The sequence below is a fragment of the Podarcis tiliguerta genome (assembly GCF_965153285.1).
Source record: "Podarcis tiliguerta genome assembly, chromosome: 9".
Taxonomy (NCBI): Eukaryota; Metazoa; Chordata; class Lepidosauria; order Squamata; family Lacertidae; genus Podarcis; species Podarcis tiliguerta.
The window spans coordinates 55,098,145-55,116,049 of record NC_139542.1 but is presented as its reverse complement, the minus strand read 5'-3'; the positions used below and the strand labels follow the sequence as shown (position 1 = coordinate 55,116,049).

General features: G+C 44.1%; 1 long non-coding RNA gene across 2 annotated transcripts in view; it reads left to right on the top strand.

Moving 5' to 3' along the window:
• The first annotated feature begins 9,969 nt into the window (after positions 1–9,969).
• Positions 9,970–17,905, top strand: part of LOC310685728 — an 83,113-nt gene continuing 75,177 nt past the window's right edge. For both annotated transcript variants that reach the window (XR_014515442.1, XR_014515443.1), the window contains exons 1-2: positions 9,970–10,304; positions 12,841–12,906. This is a non-coding gene — a long non-coding RNA (uncharacterized lncRNA). The remainder of the gene's footprint in view (positions 10,305–12,840; positions 12,907–17,905) is intronic.

Genomic DNA, 17,905 nt, shown 5'->3' with positions numbered 1-17,905 from the left:
GTCATTATACAAGGGATAATGGTGACAGAGCGATGGCTGAATGAGATATTTCGTGTTTTTTTTTAATGGGACAAAACTTTTCTTCGCAGCCGTCTTTCTGCCTCTTTCTCTTTCCTTTTCTTTAGCTGCCTCTCTCTTCCTTTATCCTTTCATTCTTGTTTCAAGAATAGCGAAAGAACAGCGATAAGAAAAAGGTGACGGAGAGATAAACCACACAAAAGACTTTAAAAAAGCCTGACATATGCGAACATGGGAAATGCATTGCTTGATAGAGGAATGATGGCTTCAACATGACTACCCACCCCCATGAGCCCAACACACTTTTGTGAAAGATTTTGCGCTCATTTTGTTTTCCCCAGTGTTTGGGGGCATTTTGGAGAGTGAGTAGAAAATGCTGCTGAAATATGGATTACTAATCTCTGTGTGCATATGCGTCTCAGAACTGTCAGACAGAGGGTGGATGTGTCTTAAAAGAAGAGGAAGTGATGGATGTTTTTCCCAGGGGGGGAAAATGTTTTGTTGCTGTTTCAGATCTGGGCTTCAGGATCCCAGCGGCATCCCATTCTACTTTGGGACACAACACACCATGGGAACAAAATTGTCCCATGGTGTCACACAGGTGTGGGGAACCTCAGGTTGTGGGGAGAGGGTTGTGTGTGAATGCGGCCCTCCAGGTCTTTTATTCTGGCCCTTGGAACCCTTCATGTCACGCCTCCTCTCTCCGGGTCACACTGTTTATGGCCCTGTTTTGCACCCTCCTTGAGTGGGTTTGCCTGGGTGAAATGCATCCTTGAACTCCAGCAGAGCCTTTTGCTTGTATGGATAGAGGCAGTGGCGTAGCGTGGGGGGTGCAGGGGGGGGGCGGCCGCACTGGGCACAACATCTGGGGGGGGGCACTCGCACTCGCAGCTCTCTGCCCCTACCTGGCTCACGGGTTAGGGGGCGCAAATTACTTGCCTTGCCCCGGGTGCTGACAACCCACGCTACGCCACTGGATAGAGGAGAGGGGTACATAGGGCTGTGTGTAGAAACTAACCTATGGAGAAAGGTAAAATGTACATTTGTTGCTCTGTCCACTTTTGATTCTGACCTCTTCCACTATCGGCATTCTGCCCACAAAAGGTTGCCCAGAAGCAGGGTCAGCCCAATATAGTTTGGCACTTGAGGCAGACCCCAAAGTGGTGTTTCCTTCATCATCAGGTAAGAAGGGGTGAGGGGAAATCTATACTGTATCAGGAACAAGAGGAAACAAAGAAAGATGTACATTGGGATTGGCTGCCCCTGAAGATTCTGTCACCTGAGGCAGTTATCTCACCTTGCCTCATGGATGGGTCGGCCCTGGACGGAAGTGAATGTGGCCCTTGGACTTAGGAAATGTTCTGCAGCTCTGATGTAGCATAATTCCCAGGAACGTCCTTAGGGTAAAAAATAGCTGCCTCAATAGGGCACAATTCATTAAGTTTCAGGAATGTTTAAATCCCATTCATTTTAATTTGAGAGCTAAGTATATTCACCCCCTTATCAGGCAGGTGGCTTTGTGGGTGGGCCCCGGGCCACCCTGGTAAACCAACCTATTGCAGGCTTTATTGTCTTCATGCCACCAAATGGGCCAATAGCTGCAGGAGTTAGGGAACATTCCCCTGGATGGAAGCCCAACCGACCAATTGCAGCCCAGGGGAAGTTTAAGTGCCTGGCCTATGGGGCCTTTCGGCTTCTCGCTTGCGGTGCCTGTAACCACAATGGCTATGGCCAAACCTCACATATGTAACCAATAAAGTTGTGGCCTTATTTGATCCCAAAACCAATATGCCATGTGTTGTCTAGTTATTTGCACCTTAGGGAACAGGGTAGTCACAGGGCCTCGAAATGCAATTGAATTATCGAATCTCTGCCACTAAATTAGCTAGATTTTAAAGAAATGTTTCAGTTTGTTTAAATAATAGTTTAGTATGGGAACCCTTTAAGTGCTTGTCATCACCCTTAATCCCCTCTCCCTCCCCAAATTTAGTTTTGCTTCCCTTTTCCCTTTCAATGGAATTTGCAGACAGGTTTCCCAGGATACCTGTTTTCTTAGAGACAGTAGAGATGTCACATGGAGAGGTATCTTTCTGAAATTTATTTGCCTACAGAGAATATTAGAAAGCAGTAATAAGCAGAGACTGCGGTATTTTACAAGGACAAATCAATGCTGGATCAAAATCCAACCAGCTAGGAGTTGGCTGTGGCAGACCGTTCCACAAAACAAGAAAAAAAAGTTCCAATCCTGATATTGCTAGACTACGATTCACATAGGCCCTAGCAAACATGGCCAATTATCAGGGATGATGGGAGTTGTAGTTCAGCAAAATCTGGAGGCTCAAAACTACCTCACATGACAGATCTAAGTGATTTTTTATTTGTCAGTGGTGTTGGAGAGAGAGGCTGGGTAGAGAGATTTCTTGCTTTCTTGTAGCAGAGTTAGACATAGTGGTGATTGCTCCAGGCACATTTAAACTTGGTTGGATTTTGCATCTATCCTCATTTACCTTTAAATAAATGTTCCCAATGAAAATACTTAGGCTAAAATAAATCACAGACACTTAGCTTTGCAAATAAGTGAATGTTTTGCTCACAGATTTTCCAGAAATCTGTTACAGCAAACAAGTACCCATCTGTTGGCAGTAAAACAAAGATGAACAAAGGCTTCAAACAACTTCAAAACAAATGTACTTGATTTCCTTACAAAAAGGATCATGCAGTCTTTGGCTTAGCAAAGATGCAGGGTGTAAAATCTCACTTTTGGAGAGATTCACTTTACTTGCAGGGAGCTCATGGTTCCTTGTTTCAGGAAGCATGAAGAGAAAGGAGAGTGAGAGGAGGGATGGGAATAGGTGCTGCTGAGAGTCAGCTAAGCCACACCTACTTGCAACCTGAGCTGTGGGCTCAGGTTAACTCTTTCACACATGGAAGTGTAAGCCAGTAACTGTATATTGCAATAAGTGGCTCCTATGTGCTCTGGTAGCTTCCGGACTGGATTACAGTGGTGCCCCGCAAGACGAATGCCTCGCAAGACGGAAAACCCGCTAGACGAAAGGGTGTTCCATTTTGGAGGTGCTTCGCAAAACGAATTTGCTATGGGCTTGCTTTGCAAGGCGAAAATGTCTTGCGATTCCTGGGGTTTTTCCCCCCCTCCCCCCCTTTTCCCCAAGCCCCTAAGCCGCTTAACAGCTGTTCGCTAAGCCGCTTAACAGCTGATCTAAGCCGCTTATCAGCTGATCTAAGCCGCTAATAGCCTTTTAGCAGCTAATCCGCTAATCCCTTAAGCCTTTAATAGCCGCTAATAGCCTTTTAGCAGCTAATCCGCTAATCCCTTAAACCTTTAATAGCCGCTAATAGCCGCTAAACCGCTAATAGCGCTAATCCGCTAATGGGCTTGCTTCGCAAGACGAAAAAAACCGCAAGACGAAGAGACTCGCGGAACGGATTCTTTTCGTCTTGCAAGGCACCACTGTATTGTATTCTGCATTCTACCTGGAGCTGCCCTTGAAGATGACTCAGAAACTTCAACGGGTCTAAAATGACTCTTGCCACAAATATTTGAAAGACTGTCTCTTTCCCTATAAACTTTTGATTGCTAAAATCAGCAGAGGGGACCCTCTTGGTAGTTTCACCACCTCCGATGTTTAGGGGGTGGCAGTCCAAGAGAAGGCATTATCTATGGCAGCTTCTAAATTATAATATTTCTGCCTCAGAGCGCTGGCAGAGGAATGGGGGGGGGGGAACCGACCATCGCAGCCACCCCCCCAGACACGTGCTGCGCACCCCCCCCCACTGCACCAGGCACTACGCCCTTGGGATGCGTGCAATGCCCCCGGGCAACGTGCCACGCCCCTGGGACGGGTGCCAGCCACGCCCCTGCCTGCTATCTGTCCCCGGTTGTGGGCCATGCAGCTTTGCCACTGCCTCAGAGAGGTGCATTTAACACTATCATTGTTTAGTTTCTGTCATATGCTGAAGATGCTCTGCTGCACTCTAGTCTTTGACACCTAAGTTGTGTATATGTATATATTTGGGACCAAGCCTATGGCTGTGATGGTAACTTGATTTAGACTGAATTAATATTGTATTTTTAATTGTTTGAACCCAACCTGTGACCTTATGGGGAAGGGCAGCTGAAAAAACTGAAATTGTAAAATGGTACCTCGGGTTACATATGCTTCAGGTTACATACGCTTCAGGTTACAGACTCCGCTAACCCAGAAATAGTGTTCCAGGTTAAGAACTTTGCTTCAGGATGAGAACAGAAATCGTGCTCCGGCGGCGCAGCAGCAGCAGGAGGCCCCATTAGCTAAATTGGTGCTTCAGGTTAAGAACAGTTTCAGGTTAAGAACGGACCTCCGGAACGAATTAAGTACTTAACCCGAGGTACCACTGTAATAATAGCTGAGTGAAGATGGGCTCCAAAAATTCTTAACCCTGTTTGCACACCATGTGATTGGGAGTACAGTGTCACTAAATACTCTTGGGAAGGAGATATTTTCCCTTAGTAAGGTCCTTAACCCCCCCCCCCCCACATCACAAGGTTTCCTTTGCCAATGCAGCAACTGAGTTGCCATTTTATATCCCCCACAATGCCCCAGGCCTAGCATTCCTTCTTGGGATTGAGGGGAGGGGATAGTGACTATTACAAAAATGGTAGAGAATATTTGCCAAATGGAGATGGTGCAAAACAGAATTCCCAGAAATTTCCCCCGCGAAAATCTCTTCAGATTTACTCTTCTCCCAAGAGAGAGAGATACAGAGACTATAATTCTGGTCTGTAAATGGGAAGATGGCACAAAAGTTAACAGTTAAAAAAAATACAACACACAATAACCTCTTTATCATACTATTTTTTTTCTTTTGAAATCAGAACTGGAGGCACACCCTCTTGTGGCTTTAAGTGTAAGAGAAACTGCTGTTCATTGTAGTTTTTGCATAAATCACATGAGTACATTTATTAGCTCATGTTTAACAAATGCTGTGTTTAAGTGACACCTAATCACTACTCTTGTTCAGTGCAAGTACCTCAGAGAAAATTTGTGTCAGCTGTCTATATTTCTTTAAGAGCTCACTAATTGTTCTTTAGGGCATTGATACAGAATAATTTCTTATAACTTTTTTTTTAAAAAAAGAGACTTTAATATTTCAATTCAGACCTCGGAAACAATTATAGGCTGTTGTGCTCTTGGTCATTTTAGACAATACTTATGAAAAATGGATGGCACTGGGGAGAACGGCGTATTTCAATAAGGTCTTAGATACAGTGCATACTTCAAACTTCCTTTTGCTCTTCTGACAGCTCAGAAAGAAGGAAGAAAAACACTAAGGGAGATTTGGTCTAGTTTTTTTAGACACTGCATCAATGAATGTAATAGCACTTAGCCTTCAGATAGTCCCATATTCATGGTTCAAAGCACCTTACATTCATTATCTCAGTAACGATTGCAACACGTACATCTATCTTGCAAGGTAGGACAGAATTTTGTGTGTATTATAGATATGGGAAAGGATGATGGTGAGACAGAGTGGTTGTCTAAAGCAACCTAGTGAATTCATGGCTCAAAATCTTTTGAATCAGATTTCCCTGTTCCCAGCTCACACTCTTATGCTGCAATTCTATGGTCATTTGAATAGTACCATATCCCACCAAACTTCATGGGGACTTACTTCTGAGTAGATACACATAGGATTGATAGGCTATAGTCCTACACACATTCATCTGTGAGTAAGCCCCACAAATGAACTTGTTTCTGAGTACACAGGCATAGGATTGTAGTTGGGTACTCTGTACTACATCATTTTTCAAAATATGAAACACAACAATATATAAAATGCAATTAGTAAGAACAGTGAAATCAGAAATTCCACTGCAATATTTTTGGAGTTGCTATGGGATTAAGCAATTTGGTTGAGGTAATTACATCTACCGTATTTTTCGCCCTATAGGACGCACCGTCCCATAAGGCTCACCTAGTTTTTTGGGGGGGAAATGAAGGAAAAAAAATTATTTCCCTCCCAGGTGTGGGGCTGGGGCGGGGGAAGCCTGAGCTTCCCCCGACCCCTGACCCCAGCCCCCAGAACAGGCAGCTCTCCACAAGCCGTGGGAGCCCGGTGCCGGGCTTCCGCGCCTTGCGGAGATCTGCGCGAAGCCTGGAGAGCGAGAGGGGTCTGTGTGCACCGACCCCTCTCGCTCTCTAGGCTTCAGCGAAAGCCTGCATTCGCCCCATAGGATGCACACACATTTCCCTTTCATTTTTGGAGGGGAAAAAGTGCGTCCTATGGGGTGAAAAATACGGTAGATATACAGGACACACACTGCCTCTATAAAGAATTCTCTTTCCAAGTTACCTAGTCCTCTTAAGAGGAGTCACTCTATTCTTCATATAGTTTACATATAATAGATGGCCAAAGCACAGCATAGCTTTATTTAAATGTTAATTCCATGTAGAGTTTTTTTTGCTTGCTGCTAAGAAAACATTACCCATGGTAAAGGCCTTGAATGTGAATAACTACAGTGCACTCTCTACTGTAAGGGATTATCAAGTGCTGATTCCTGCTTTGTGAGTCTGATGTACTCCAGATAAGTGAAAGACTATGGTTGCAATCCAATGCAGAGTAAAGCACACACAGACTGCAATACCAAACACACTTGAATGATAGAATAATGGAATCATAGACTTGGAAGAGACCCCCATAGATAAGGGTTTCTCAAACCTGGGTCTCCAGTCGCTAGGGAGTAAGTTCCATTAAAGACAGTAAGGCCTACTGTGTTGTTAAATAGATTGGTTTCAGTTGGGCTAAGTGTGCAGATATAGGAACCTTTCTTATAATGAATTCGACCATTGTCCCATCTAGCTCAGTACTGCTAACATTGACTGGCAGTAGCTGTTCTGTGTTCCAGGCAGGGATCTCACGCAGCCTGGGATTGAAGTTGTGACCTTTTGTATATACAAAGCAGTTGCTCTACCATTGATCTACAGCCTTTCCTTGCGGCTCCTGTCATTCCCACTTTCAGCCAAAATAATGTATTGTGCCATGTTGTGGCATGAATGGGCATTGAATCCAGTCAGCTGTTAAGTCTTCCTAGTCTCCATTCCTCAAGTCTAGAGAGTTCTATGTCAGGTAATGTTTTGTTGTAGTACAAATGGATGAAGCGACTGCTGGGAGAGGCAGGGGATGGTTATTTCAACACGAATAACCAGTGAACTTTCCACATGATATGGCTGGCCACCAGTGAGGCCAAATACTGTGTTAGATGTTCTTTTGGTTTGATCCAGCCAGGTGATCATTATGAAGAAACTTCTACAGTGGTACCTGTATTCCAACTCTATGATTCTATGATTCTATAGGAGTGCTCTGATGGTGTTTCCTGCTTGGCAGGGGTTTGGACTCGATGGCCCTTGTGGTCTATTCCAACTCTATGATTCTATGATACCTCTGGTTAAGAACTTAATTTGTTCTGGAGGTCCGTTCTTAACCTGAAACTGTTCTTAACCTGAGGTACCACTTTAGCTAATGGGGCCTCCTGCTGCTGCCGCGCCAATATTACGTGATTTCTGTTCTCATCCTGAAGCAAAGTTCTTAACCCGAGGTACTACTTCCGGGTTAGCGGAGTCTGTAACCTGAAACGTCTGTAACCTGAAGCGTCTGTAACCAGAGGTACCACTGTATTTGTTTAAGGGAAAATTAATTAAGGGGGCTTTGAGTTTGTGTTTCTCAAACAGCAGCCTCCTCCATGGCACACTGCAAACTCCTCTTGAAATGGAGAGAACTTACAAATGCAGGATTATGGTGTGGCATGAGAGTCTGCGGTTCAAAAGAGGGAAGGAGTCCAATTCCCTCCTGAGGATATCTAATCACTTGGACATGTCTAAAGCGGCTATTTCGCTCTGGGCCAAAGAGTGTGAGTAATGAGCCCAATTTCTAATTTAACAGTGAATCCCAAAGAGATGCTTCTGCAAGCTATGAAGTCAGCTTCAGAACGGACTAAAAAACTACGTCTCAGGAATCCTAGGTGGGAATCAATCCTGTCCAAATGACAGCCTCTATGCTGCACCTCTGTGAGACGCTGCATTTTTCCATACGCTTTCAGTCTGAATGACTTATTTTTAGTTGAAAGGCAGCAAGCAACGGTGGAGAAAGGAAAGTCTCCAAGAGAGCACAATAGGAGGAAGCAATTCTACCAAGTGAATTATATAGGAAATAAATATGATCATGATGGTTATATAGTTACACGGGCCACATCAATGACCAAGAAACTGACAGCAGTGTCTGGTTAGGAGAGCTAATCACACATAACATTGCTTCAGAAAGCTTAGTGCTTAACAAAAACATACTTTCGCCCCATTACAAGTTCCAACCAGTTTGTGGAATTGATCGATTCAGAACCTAAGCCAGATTGCCCGCCATCATCCGAAACGCTCAATTTGAGGGCCTCTGAATTATTTGCTTTCCCTTCCTGGACTCTGACTTTGCCAAATTGAGTGATGGTAATGTTTCTACCTGGAGTGTAATACTACTTCATTAAAATCACGTGTGTTTTGCTGTGGATTTCAATAAGAGGTGGGCTGACTGCAACCTGAGATTGAACACTAAAAACTGTACTTCATCTATCTTTCTCCAGGAAGAGAATTTCATTTGCACATAGAGAAGGTGTAACAGTCCAGAAAAAGCGTGTGGCAAATAGTTGTTGGTTTTTTTTAAAGAGCCTTACTATCACTTCACAATGCATCATTGTTTTAAACTTCTCCTAGCGTTGCTGTAGGACTGAGATAATTCCGGATGAGGAGGGGAGGAGAAGAGGAGAAGGAGGAGCAGGAGAAAGTATCAGCCTCGTTTGCTGCTTAAGCACAGGGGGCTTGGAAGAGATAAGACCGGGATAGAAAATGGAGAGAAAGTATAACAGTTCGATGCTAAAGGAGTACTTTTGGTCTCCGTGAAGCCTTTGCATTAATCAAAATTGCAGGTCCTGTCTTGGGCAGCTCTCAAGTGAGATTTTGAACTTCCCCGAGCTCTTCTTTATTTCTGACCATTCTCACGCTGCATAATTGCTAAAGTAAGGCGAGCCCTTCATTTTTAACACGCCTACTTGGCATTCTCTGTTTGTTTACTTGTTTCCCTTTAACATCAAGCTATCTGGATGAAATTCGGATGCATGTTCAGGAAGTAGATCTACTTTTTAAAGCTGAGATACCAGCAGGATGCCCCCCCCCCCGGCAATCACCCATTTTGAAAGTGTGTGGGCAGAGAGGAAAGAGCAGAAATATGTGTGATGTGTGATCTGTTTTTGCAATTGAGATACTGGAATGAAAATTGGTTTTTCTCATACGGGGCATAATTATCCAGTTCAAGTGCAAATATCAGATAAGCACAGCACCAGCCCAGTACATTTTGCTGCCTGAACCAAGGGAAAAGATGGTGCTCTGTTCCTTCCAAGTACTGAAGCCAACCACACTGTCTTCCTAACTTCCAACACAGGCAATGGGACAGAATCCTCAGCTACAATAAACTAGTTCCTCCCAAGGCTTTGCCAAACGACAGAACCAGCTCTGAATAACCATCCCAACGTGGATCTATTTTTAAAGGGGAGGAGGAAGATACAATACCTGAAAGACCTCTCAAATACGATTTACTTGGACAAGGGTTTTCTCAGTATGAGGACAAGCATACGTCCTAGAAGGAACATGCGGATGCAACAAAGAACTGCAAGGAGAAAAAAAGAACTCATTGGAACCTTGTAATGTGTTTGATGGGGGAAGTCTTCTTTCTGGTCAGGTAAAAGTTGGTTTAGCTGTCACTGGGAAGAGGTTAGACATAGAACTCTCAGTATGCAAATGAAGGATTGAAGATGTGCACATCCTGATTGGTGGGTGCAGGTTTAGAATTTTCAGTAAGTGAGGGTGATTGGCTTGGGCTGGACTAGAGGGGTTGGAAGAAGTGGGTGCTAGTCAGTCAGGGTCAGTCTGTGTGGGCTGATGTTTGTGGTGGACAGCCAAAAGAAGAAGGCAGCAGAGGAAGATGGTCAAGGAAGATGAAAGAAGACCCCCAGAGAAAGGCAGAGTGGGTTGATGGCCACTTGAGGGCATGATGATGGTCTGGATGGGCTACTGGCTTGATTCAGCAGGCTCCCATGTTCTTATGGTGGCTTAGAGTGCAGAGTTGAGGGGAGAAGCTGACCCCAGTGCTAAGAAGTGAGAGGCAGTTTGGAATGCTGGTCTCTAGTGTCTGGTAGAGGAGTCAGAGGAAGATTCCACAACAGTGCAGCAAAAACAGACCTTCAATAGGTTAGTAGTGGTTGGAATGGGGTTTTAACATGAATCCTCAGTTCATAGCTACCAACTTTTCCCTTTTTTAAAGGGAAATTCCCTTATTCCGAATAGGATTCCTCTCAAGAAAAGGGAAAAGTTGACAGCTATGCCTCAGTTATAGTGTTGGTGAGGCTTAATTGGGGCAGAGAAAATATAAGGGCAATAAGGTAGAAAAGTTTGAATAGGGTAACTGCTTCCTCAAAGCTGTCTGAGTTAGTAATACTGTAGTACAGTGGTACCTCAGGTTACAGACGCTTCAGGTTACAGACTCCGCTAACCCAGAAATAGTACCTTGGGTTAAGAACTTTGCTTCAGGATGAGAACAGAAATTGTGCGGTGGCAGCGCGGCGGCAGCGGGAGGCCCCATTAGCTAAAGTGGTAGCTCAGGTTAAGAACAGTTTCAGGTTAAGAACGGACCTTCAGAATGAATTAAGTTCTTAACCCGAGGTACCACTGTAGTTTTAAAACAAGCTGTTGATATTTAAAGTGAAAGTAGCAAGTTAACAAAGTGTACACTCGTTTAAAGACAAACAGTACTATATTAAAGGAACCATAAGCTTCTGTAGTACATAATCTTGCAATTAGTAAACTCCAATATCTTTGTTAAATACAGTATAGTAACTGAGTCTGACTAGCTTTATCCCACAGCTACCCAGGGTTATTGGTAAATTAAGGGTGCAAAAGTTATAAGTGATATTAAATGGTGGCAGCAGTATGGGTTTAGGAAAATAATTGGACTGGAAGTCGGGGTTTGCTTTTATAGAATGAGTAAGGAAATATCCCCACTTCCCCCATGCCATGCCCTGATAAATTGCTTGAATACTTTCCTCAAACATCAGGCTTAGTTGCTGTGTCCAAAACAGAACACTGAACTAAGTGGTCTTAGTTCTAGCAATGCAGTTCTTATGCAAGGTAGTCTTTGTGCAGCAAACCAAGAACAACAGCTCGGCTATTTCCTCCAGCTGCCACTCAAACCACCCCATTGAAGTTTTACAATATGCTTCCTTGAGCTTTCTACTTATGTCTACATGTGTCACTTATTCTCTTAGGGGGCTAGAGACAGATTCAATACAGAGAGGAAGCTATTTTGTCTATTTTTAATTTTTATAGAAACAACTCTCTGTAGCACATCATCAATCAATTGAACACTGATATTTAACCCTTGTCCCTCTCTGATCTCTTGGCTGCGCTGTTTCTAATAATAATAATAATAATAAATTTTATTTATATCCCGCCCTCCCCAGCTGAAGCTGGGCTCAGAGTGGCTAACATCCTTTCTTCTCCTCCTCCATCTGAGAAGCAAAGTTCCTAGAGCTATGAGCCTGAGATGGCACAACCTCCTTCTATGAGGTGCTTGCCGTCAAAGAGCTTTGCTTCTCAGCGAGATCAGGGGATGGCGAAAACAGTAACCAGCAAGCAGGTAGAGAGTGAGCAAGGAGGGATAAGAATAAAACATTAACATTAAACAATGTTGGTATAGAAGAGACAGATGTTGAACGACTATAGCTCAATGTTCAAGAACATGCTTTTCATGCAGAAGGTCCTTGGCTCAATCCATTTTTTATGGTGGCAACCATCTCTCCCCCAATGTTCTGTAACAACACTTAAATTCTGAAGTATTGCGGAGATACAAAATGGTGGCCAAACTGCCAGCAAAACAACCTGCAGTGATGGGGAGAAAAACTTAAGGGAGCAGAAAGAAGACATCTTATTCCAACTGTAAATGGTAATCCCCACTTCCCAAGATATTGTTGGAGAAATTCTCATTCCTTGGAGAAAATTGAGGAAATGGTTCCCCAAATTTCTCTGCCCACAGACAGGGTAGAGAATTTTGAGGGGGCATTGGCACTCAACTTCAGTTCCCATTCACTTACCTATGGACAGGTAGACAGTGAACAAACCTGATAGGTGAGATGATCATGCCCTGGACCAGCCTTGAGTTTCCATCTTGGATGAGTGTGAGTCACCTTCTTATTTGCCCTTTTACTGACAGTGATGATCAGTAGTGGCTCATTAACTCTCGTCAGCAACTAATCTAGGAGAAGGAACTTCTGATCACAAATTCTGTGCCCTGCCTGCAGCATTTCCCCCCACTAGTATAACATCAACAGCTGCTCGGGCAAGAAAGTGGGAAAGATTCTATGTAAGCTTTTCTTACTTAAGTTCCATTCTTATTGCATGATATACGGCCAAAACCATTCAGCAGTCAACTGATATTCCTCATGTGGGAAGCCATAAAAATTAAGTAAAGCCTTAAATCGATAAATGGTTGGATATGAATCCATCGTAGTAACAGAGAAAGAAAGAGTAAGGTCCATGGATATTTATTCCTCAGCATAATATGTTATACCTCCAGGAAGGGGATTTGTTACTTTGTTCATCCAAGCCTACATATTTCTAAAAGGGAGAATTCTGAATGCCTTTTTATTATTACCCTTTCATTGCATTTCCAGACTGAATAAAAGCACAAATGATTCTCATTGACACTTTGACCCATTATTTCCTCCTAAAGGCAATGAAGACTGCAGAAAAAGTCCAGCACCTGTATCCAAGAACCCATATCTAAGTGCCTCTAAATGTGAGTACCATATTTTATATACCCCTTATGGTAAGAATATGACTATCACTATGAAACTCCTTCTCTAGCTGCCATCCATTTCACCACAATTCTATTAAGATGCCTTATGTTTGCCATAGCTTGTCCTCTAAAACATGTTTCGTAAATTTGGCATCCTTACAAACATATCTCTTTACAAGAGGGGGTGATTCCTGCCTGTTTGGAGGAGGCAGTGATAAGACCGCTCCTTAAGAAACCACCCCTAGATTCTGAAAACTGAAGTAACTACTGGCCAGTTGCTGTCTTCCCTTTTGGGGGGCACTGAGTGGCTGGTCAATGTCCAGATCCTGGCACTCTTGGAGGAGGCTACTTTTCTAGATCCATTTCAATTAAGGTTTTAGCCTGGCTTTGGCACAGAAACTGCCCTGGTCGCCTTATATGATTATCTCTGTTGGGAGAGAGACAGGGGCAATGTGTTCCTGTTAATCCTCCTTGACCTCTCAGTGGCTTTCAATGCAATCCACCACTGTTTCCTCCTAGAGAGGCTATCTGAGTTGAGTTTTTGCGGCACTGCTTTGCCGTGGTTCCAGACCTCCTTGGATGGTTGCCTTCAGCGGTTGATGCTTGGGGAATGTTTTTTGACAAAATGTGGTCTTTGATGTGGGGTCCCTCAGGGTTCAATTCCATCCCCCGTGTTGTTTAATATCTACAGGAAGCTGTTGAGTGGAATCAGCTGGAGTTTGGGAGTGTGTTGTCAGCAATATGCTGCTGACACACAGCTCTATTTCTCATTTTTATCTGCAGGCGAGGCAGTGGACTGGTGTCTTGCCTTGGTAATGGACTGGATGAGAGCCAATAAACTGAAGCTCAATCCAGATAAGGCACTGTTAGTGGATGGTTCCCTAGACCAGATGGATGGGAGACTGCCTGTTCTTGAGGGGGTTATACTCTTAAGGAGCAGGTACATAGCTTGGGGGTGCTCCTGGAGCCATTACTGTCACTTGGTGGCCTTGGAGTGCCTTCTGGCAGCTTGGGCTGGTGGCCGAGCTATGCCCCTATCTGGACTGGGATACCCTAACTTCTGTGGCCTATGCTCTGGTAACCTCTAGGTTGGATTACTGCAATGGGGGGCTCTTTTTCCATGGGGGGGGGGGCAGGAGGCCTGTCCTCTCCTCCCTGCTGCTCACTCCCTGGGCAAATGCAAAAGTGCAGGAGAACCAGCCAGATGGTGTAGGTTAAGTGGTAACCTCTAGTTGCATGCCACCCAAATCTCCAGGTGGTGCAAGATATATCATCACGGACAGAATCATTGCCACACACGGTAAGAACAAGGATATAGTTTGAATGCTTCACTTGTAGCTTTATAAATCATTTAATGTGTCAATATGAATGGAAGCCGTTAATATTGCAGTTGTTGTATAAGGGATTGTTATTTTGACTGGAGTGTAATTGGAATTAATAAGATTTTGGAACACAGAAATAAAGTAAATCATCAAACCATCAATTCTATCATGTGGGGGGCACCTAAATTATATAATTTGGCATCTGAATGATTGGTATTAGTAACTGTGTTATAATTTGGCATTGTTATAATGAGGCTATTATTGGATTATTGTAATTGAAAACTAATAAAAATTATTATCCCCCCCCAAAGCCCTACATGGTTCAGAGCCTCAATATTTTGCATATGGGAAAGTGAGAGGAAGCTGCAGAGTAAAAACTGCCCATTGCCTCCGGGGTCACCAGTGTGCACATGCAGGTGCACATGTGCCCACATAGATTTTCCTGGGTGGCCACAGGGTCCCTTCCTCACCCACACTGAAATTAAACTTGAAAGAAGCATTTTATTGTAGCCAACAGACTGTGCGTGCTTGGTTTCAGGGTGTTTGTAGTGCCCATGAGATTTTCTCTGGTTTACAGATGTGCCCATGGACCCAAAAATGTTGGTGACCACTGCACTACAGAATTCTGTTTTAACATCTGATGTGCTGAGTACCCACTATATTGCTCTGGCGCAAATAGCAGTCATGCTTTTTGTAATGTTTAGTTTGGACAAAGTATAATATACTACTTGGCTTGTGCAACGGAAGCTTGAAGCAGAGGGTGTGGCATTTGCTCCCATATATTCCCAAATATTCCCATATATTCCCAAATAAAGGGACGCGGGTGGCGCTGTGGGTAAAAGCCTCAGCGCCTAGGACTTGCCGATCGTCAGGTCGGCGGTTCGAATCCCCGCGGCGGGGTGCGCTCCCGTCGCTCAGTCCCAGCGCCTGCCAACCTAGCAGTTCGAAAGCACCCCCGGGTGCAAGTAGATAAATAGGGACCGCTTACTAGCGGGAAGGTAAACGGTGTTCCGTGTGCTGCGCTGGCTCGCCAGATACAGCTTGTCACGCTGGCCACGTGACCCGGAAGTGTCTGCGGACAGCGCCTATAGAGTGAGATGAGCGCACAACCCCAGAGTCTGGCAAGACTGGCCCGTACGGGCAGGGGTACCTTTACCTTTACCTTTTATTCCCAAATATTTACAGTAGAGACTTATGTCAAAAACCTGATATTGCCATTCAAGAGGTTTGTGGGCAAGCCAACCATCTACACAAAAAGGCTGATGTCAGCTTGGTGGTAAATCTGTCCGCTGACATCATTGCCACTCACCTCATGTAATTTGCCAGTTAACGTTGGACAACAATATAAAGGCTAAACGTCACCGCACAACTTTTCAAATCGTAGAATTTTAAAGTCTTTCTTTTTTGTGGTAGTGGAGCCCGAAGGCTGCCTTGCGATACACCTGGGTGAATTTGAGTATCTTGCTGCATTCCACATGATCTCCTCTTATTTGTACTGTTGGGTTTTTCTTATGCTCAAAGCAAAGCATGGTGCGTTGAAAATGCAGCAATGTTCTTACAACAAATAGAGCAACAGAAAAGGACACCCTTTGCCTAAAGTATCTTTACTGCTGCAGAGGTAGAGCGGGATGATGAATTGAATAATGCCTTTCAAATGGCAGATATACAGTATCTGAATATGAAAAAAGCAGGCGTGCATGGGAGCATGTCACAGCAATATGTAATGCTGCTGGTTGCTCAAGGTGATGAAACAGTTTGCTGCCGTCCTTGCCACCAGTAGACTATGTCGATTCTGAGCTGGATTCACGTTTGAACTTACATTCATTAGGAGCTGAACTTTGCATGATATGATGGTTGAAGGTAAAATGCAGGGATGTGATAGATTAGTTAGATTAACCAATGGACATCTTTTTAATTGACGACGGCTGCAATCCTAACCCTGCTTACCTGGGAGTAATCCCAATTCAATTCAGTGAGACTTATAAGATTGTTGTTATGATTGTGCTGTAAAAAAGGAATCCTTGCTGAATTAGGCAACACATTTTAGGCTGGGGAAAGAGAAAGAGTATAAATGATAAAGGGTAAGATTTCCTGCCAGTTAAAGGAGACGACCAACCCATGTTACAAAGTTATCATTATGAGTTTGCTACTTAACTGTTATGGAGTCTGTGTTTGGAGAGGAACAGGGTTAATGGAACCAGAAAGGCAGCTTAAATATCTTACTGGTCAAACTTGCCAGCCACATCCTTCCCTTAGAGAGATTGTGGCTAGTTGCCTACACTAACTAGGAGATACCCGTTTTTTACTTAGTATGTTCTGAATGAAAGTCAGGGACATATTTCCCCCTACAGCTGATGAAATCAAGGTCTCTCTGTTCAGGTGGGGAACCTTTTTCCTATAAAGGACCATACAGGAACAAAGGGGTAGAGATGGAGTTACTGGAAATCACAAGTAGGGAGAGTGTTGCAGCATCTGGCTTCACATAGGCTTCTGGTTGGCCACTGTAAGAAGAAGATTATGTTCTAGATGGGCCTTTGGCCTGATCCCATAGGGCTCTTCTTGAGTACCTATGATTGTGGCTTCTTCTTCTTCTTGTTGTTGTTTAGTCGTTCAGTCGTGTCCGACTCTTCGTGACCCCATGGACCAGAGCACGCCAGGCACTCCTGTCTTCCACTGCCTCCCGCAGTTTGGTCAAACATGCTGGTAGAACACTGTCCAACCATCTTGTCTTCTGTCATCCCCTTCTCCTTATGCCCTCAATCTTTCCCAACATCAGGGTCTTTTCCAGGGAGTCTTCTCTTCTCATGAGGTGGCCAAAGTATTGGAGTCTCAGCTTCACGATCTGTCCTTCTTGTGAGCACTCAGGGCTGATTTCCTTAAGAATGGATAGGTTTGATCTTCTTGCAGTCCATGGGACTCTCAAGAGTCTCCTCCTTCTAGTCTGGGGTTAAATTTGCAAATGGGTTGTTGAGATTTCACAAACAAGTCATTGCCAACAGTTTTTATTGTGTTTTCACTTCTTAGAAATGATAAACCCAGATTAATTTGGAGGAGGGTTGCAGGCTGATGCCAATGACATCATGTGGATGCTGCGGAGAGTGGGGGTGGGGAAGCAAGCATGAGGATCCTACAATAAACACCTATTTGGAAGCAACCTCAGACAGAGAAGGGAGAGCAATCTTTGAGTTCTGAAAGGGGTCTTCGGGGACTGCCTTTTGTAGGGATGTGATGTAGGGCAGTGGAATTCTATCTGAAGGAGTGTTTTAAAAATCCATCCACAAAGGTGGTGAAATGGAGCTGGTTGTTTTTTTTTTTGGGGGGGGGGAATGAAACAGGCAGTTGGTAAAAAGACAGTGAGCTTGCCAACTGTTCAAGCATCCTAGCTGATCTGGGTGCAACCTCTGTGGTTCCTTTTTGTGAACAGGGTCTGTGTAAAACAAAGTTGGGAAACCTGTGGTCCTTCAGATGTTGTTGGACAGCCAGTGTGATCAAGGATGATGGAAGTTGTTTTTGTTGTTGTTGGCATCTTTCTGTCTTGGGAGACAATGGAGGAGCACATCTTTGGGGGTAAAGTCAAGCTGTTGGAAGGTAACAGCACCTGCTGTAGCTGTAGACATGATGCACTATGGTGTTGCTTCTCTCTGTGTTCCTTACAGAGGTCATTCTTCCTCTGGTCA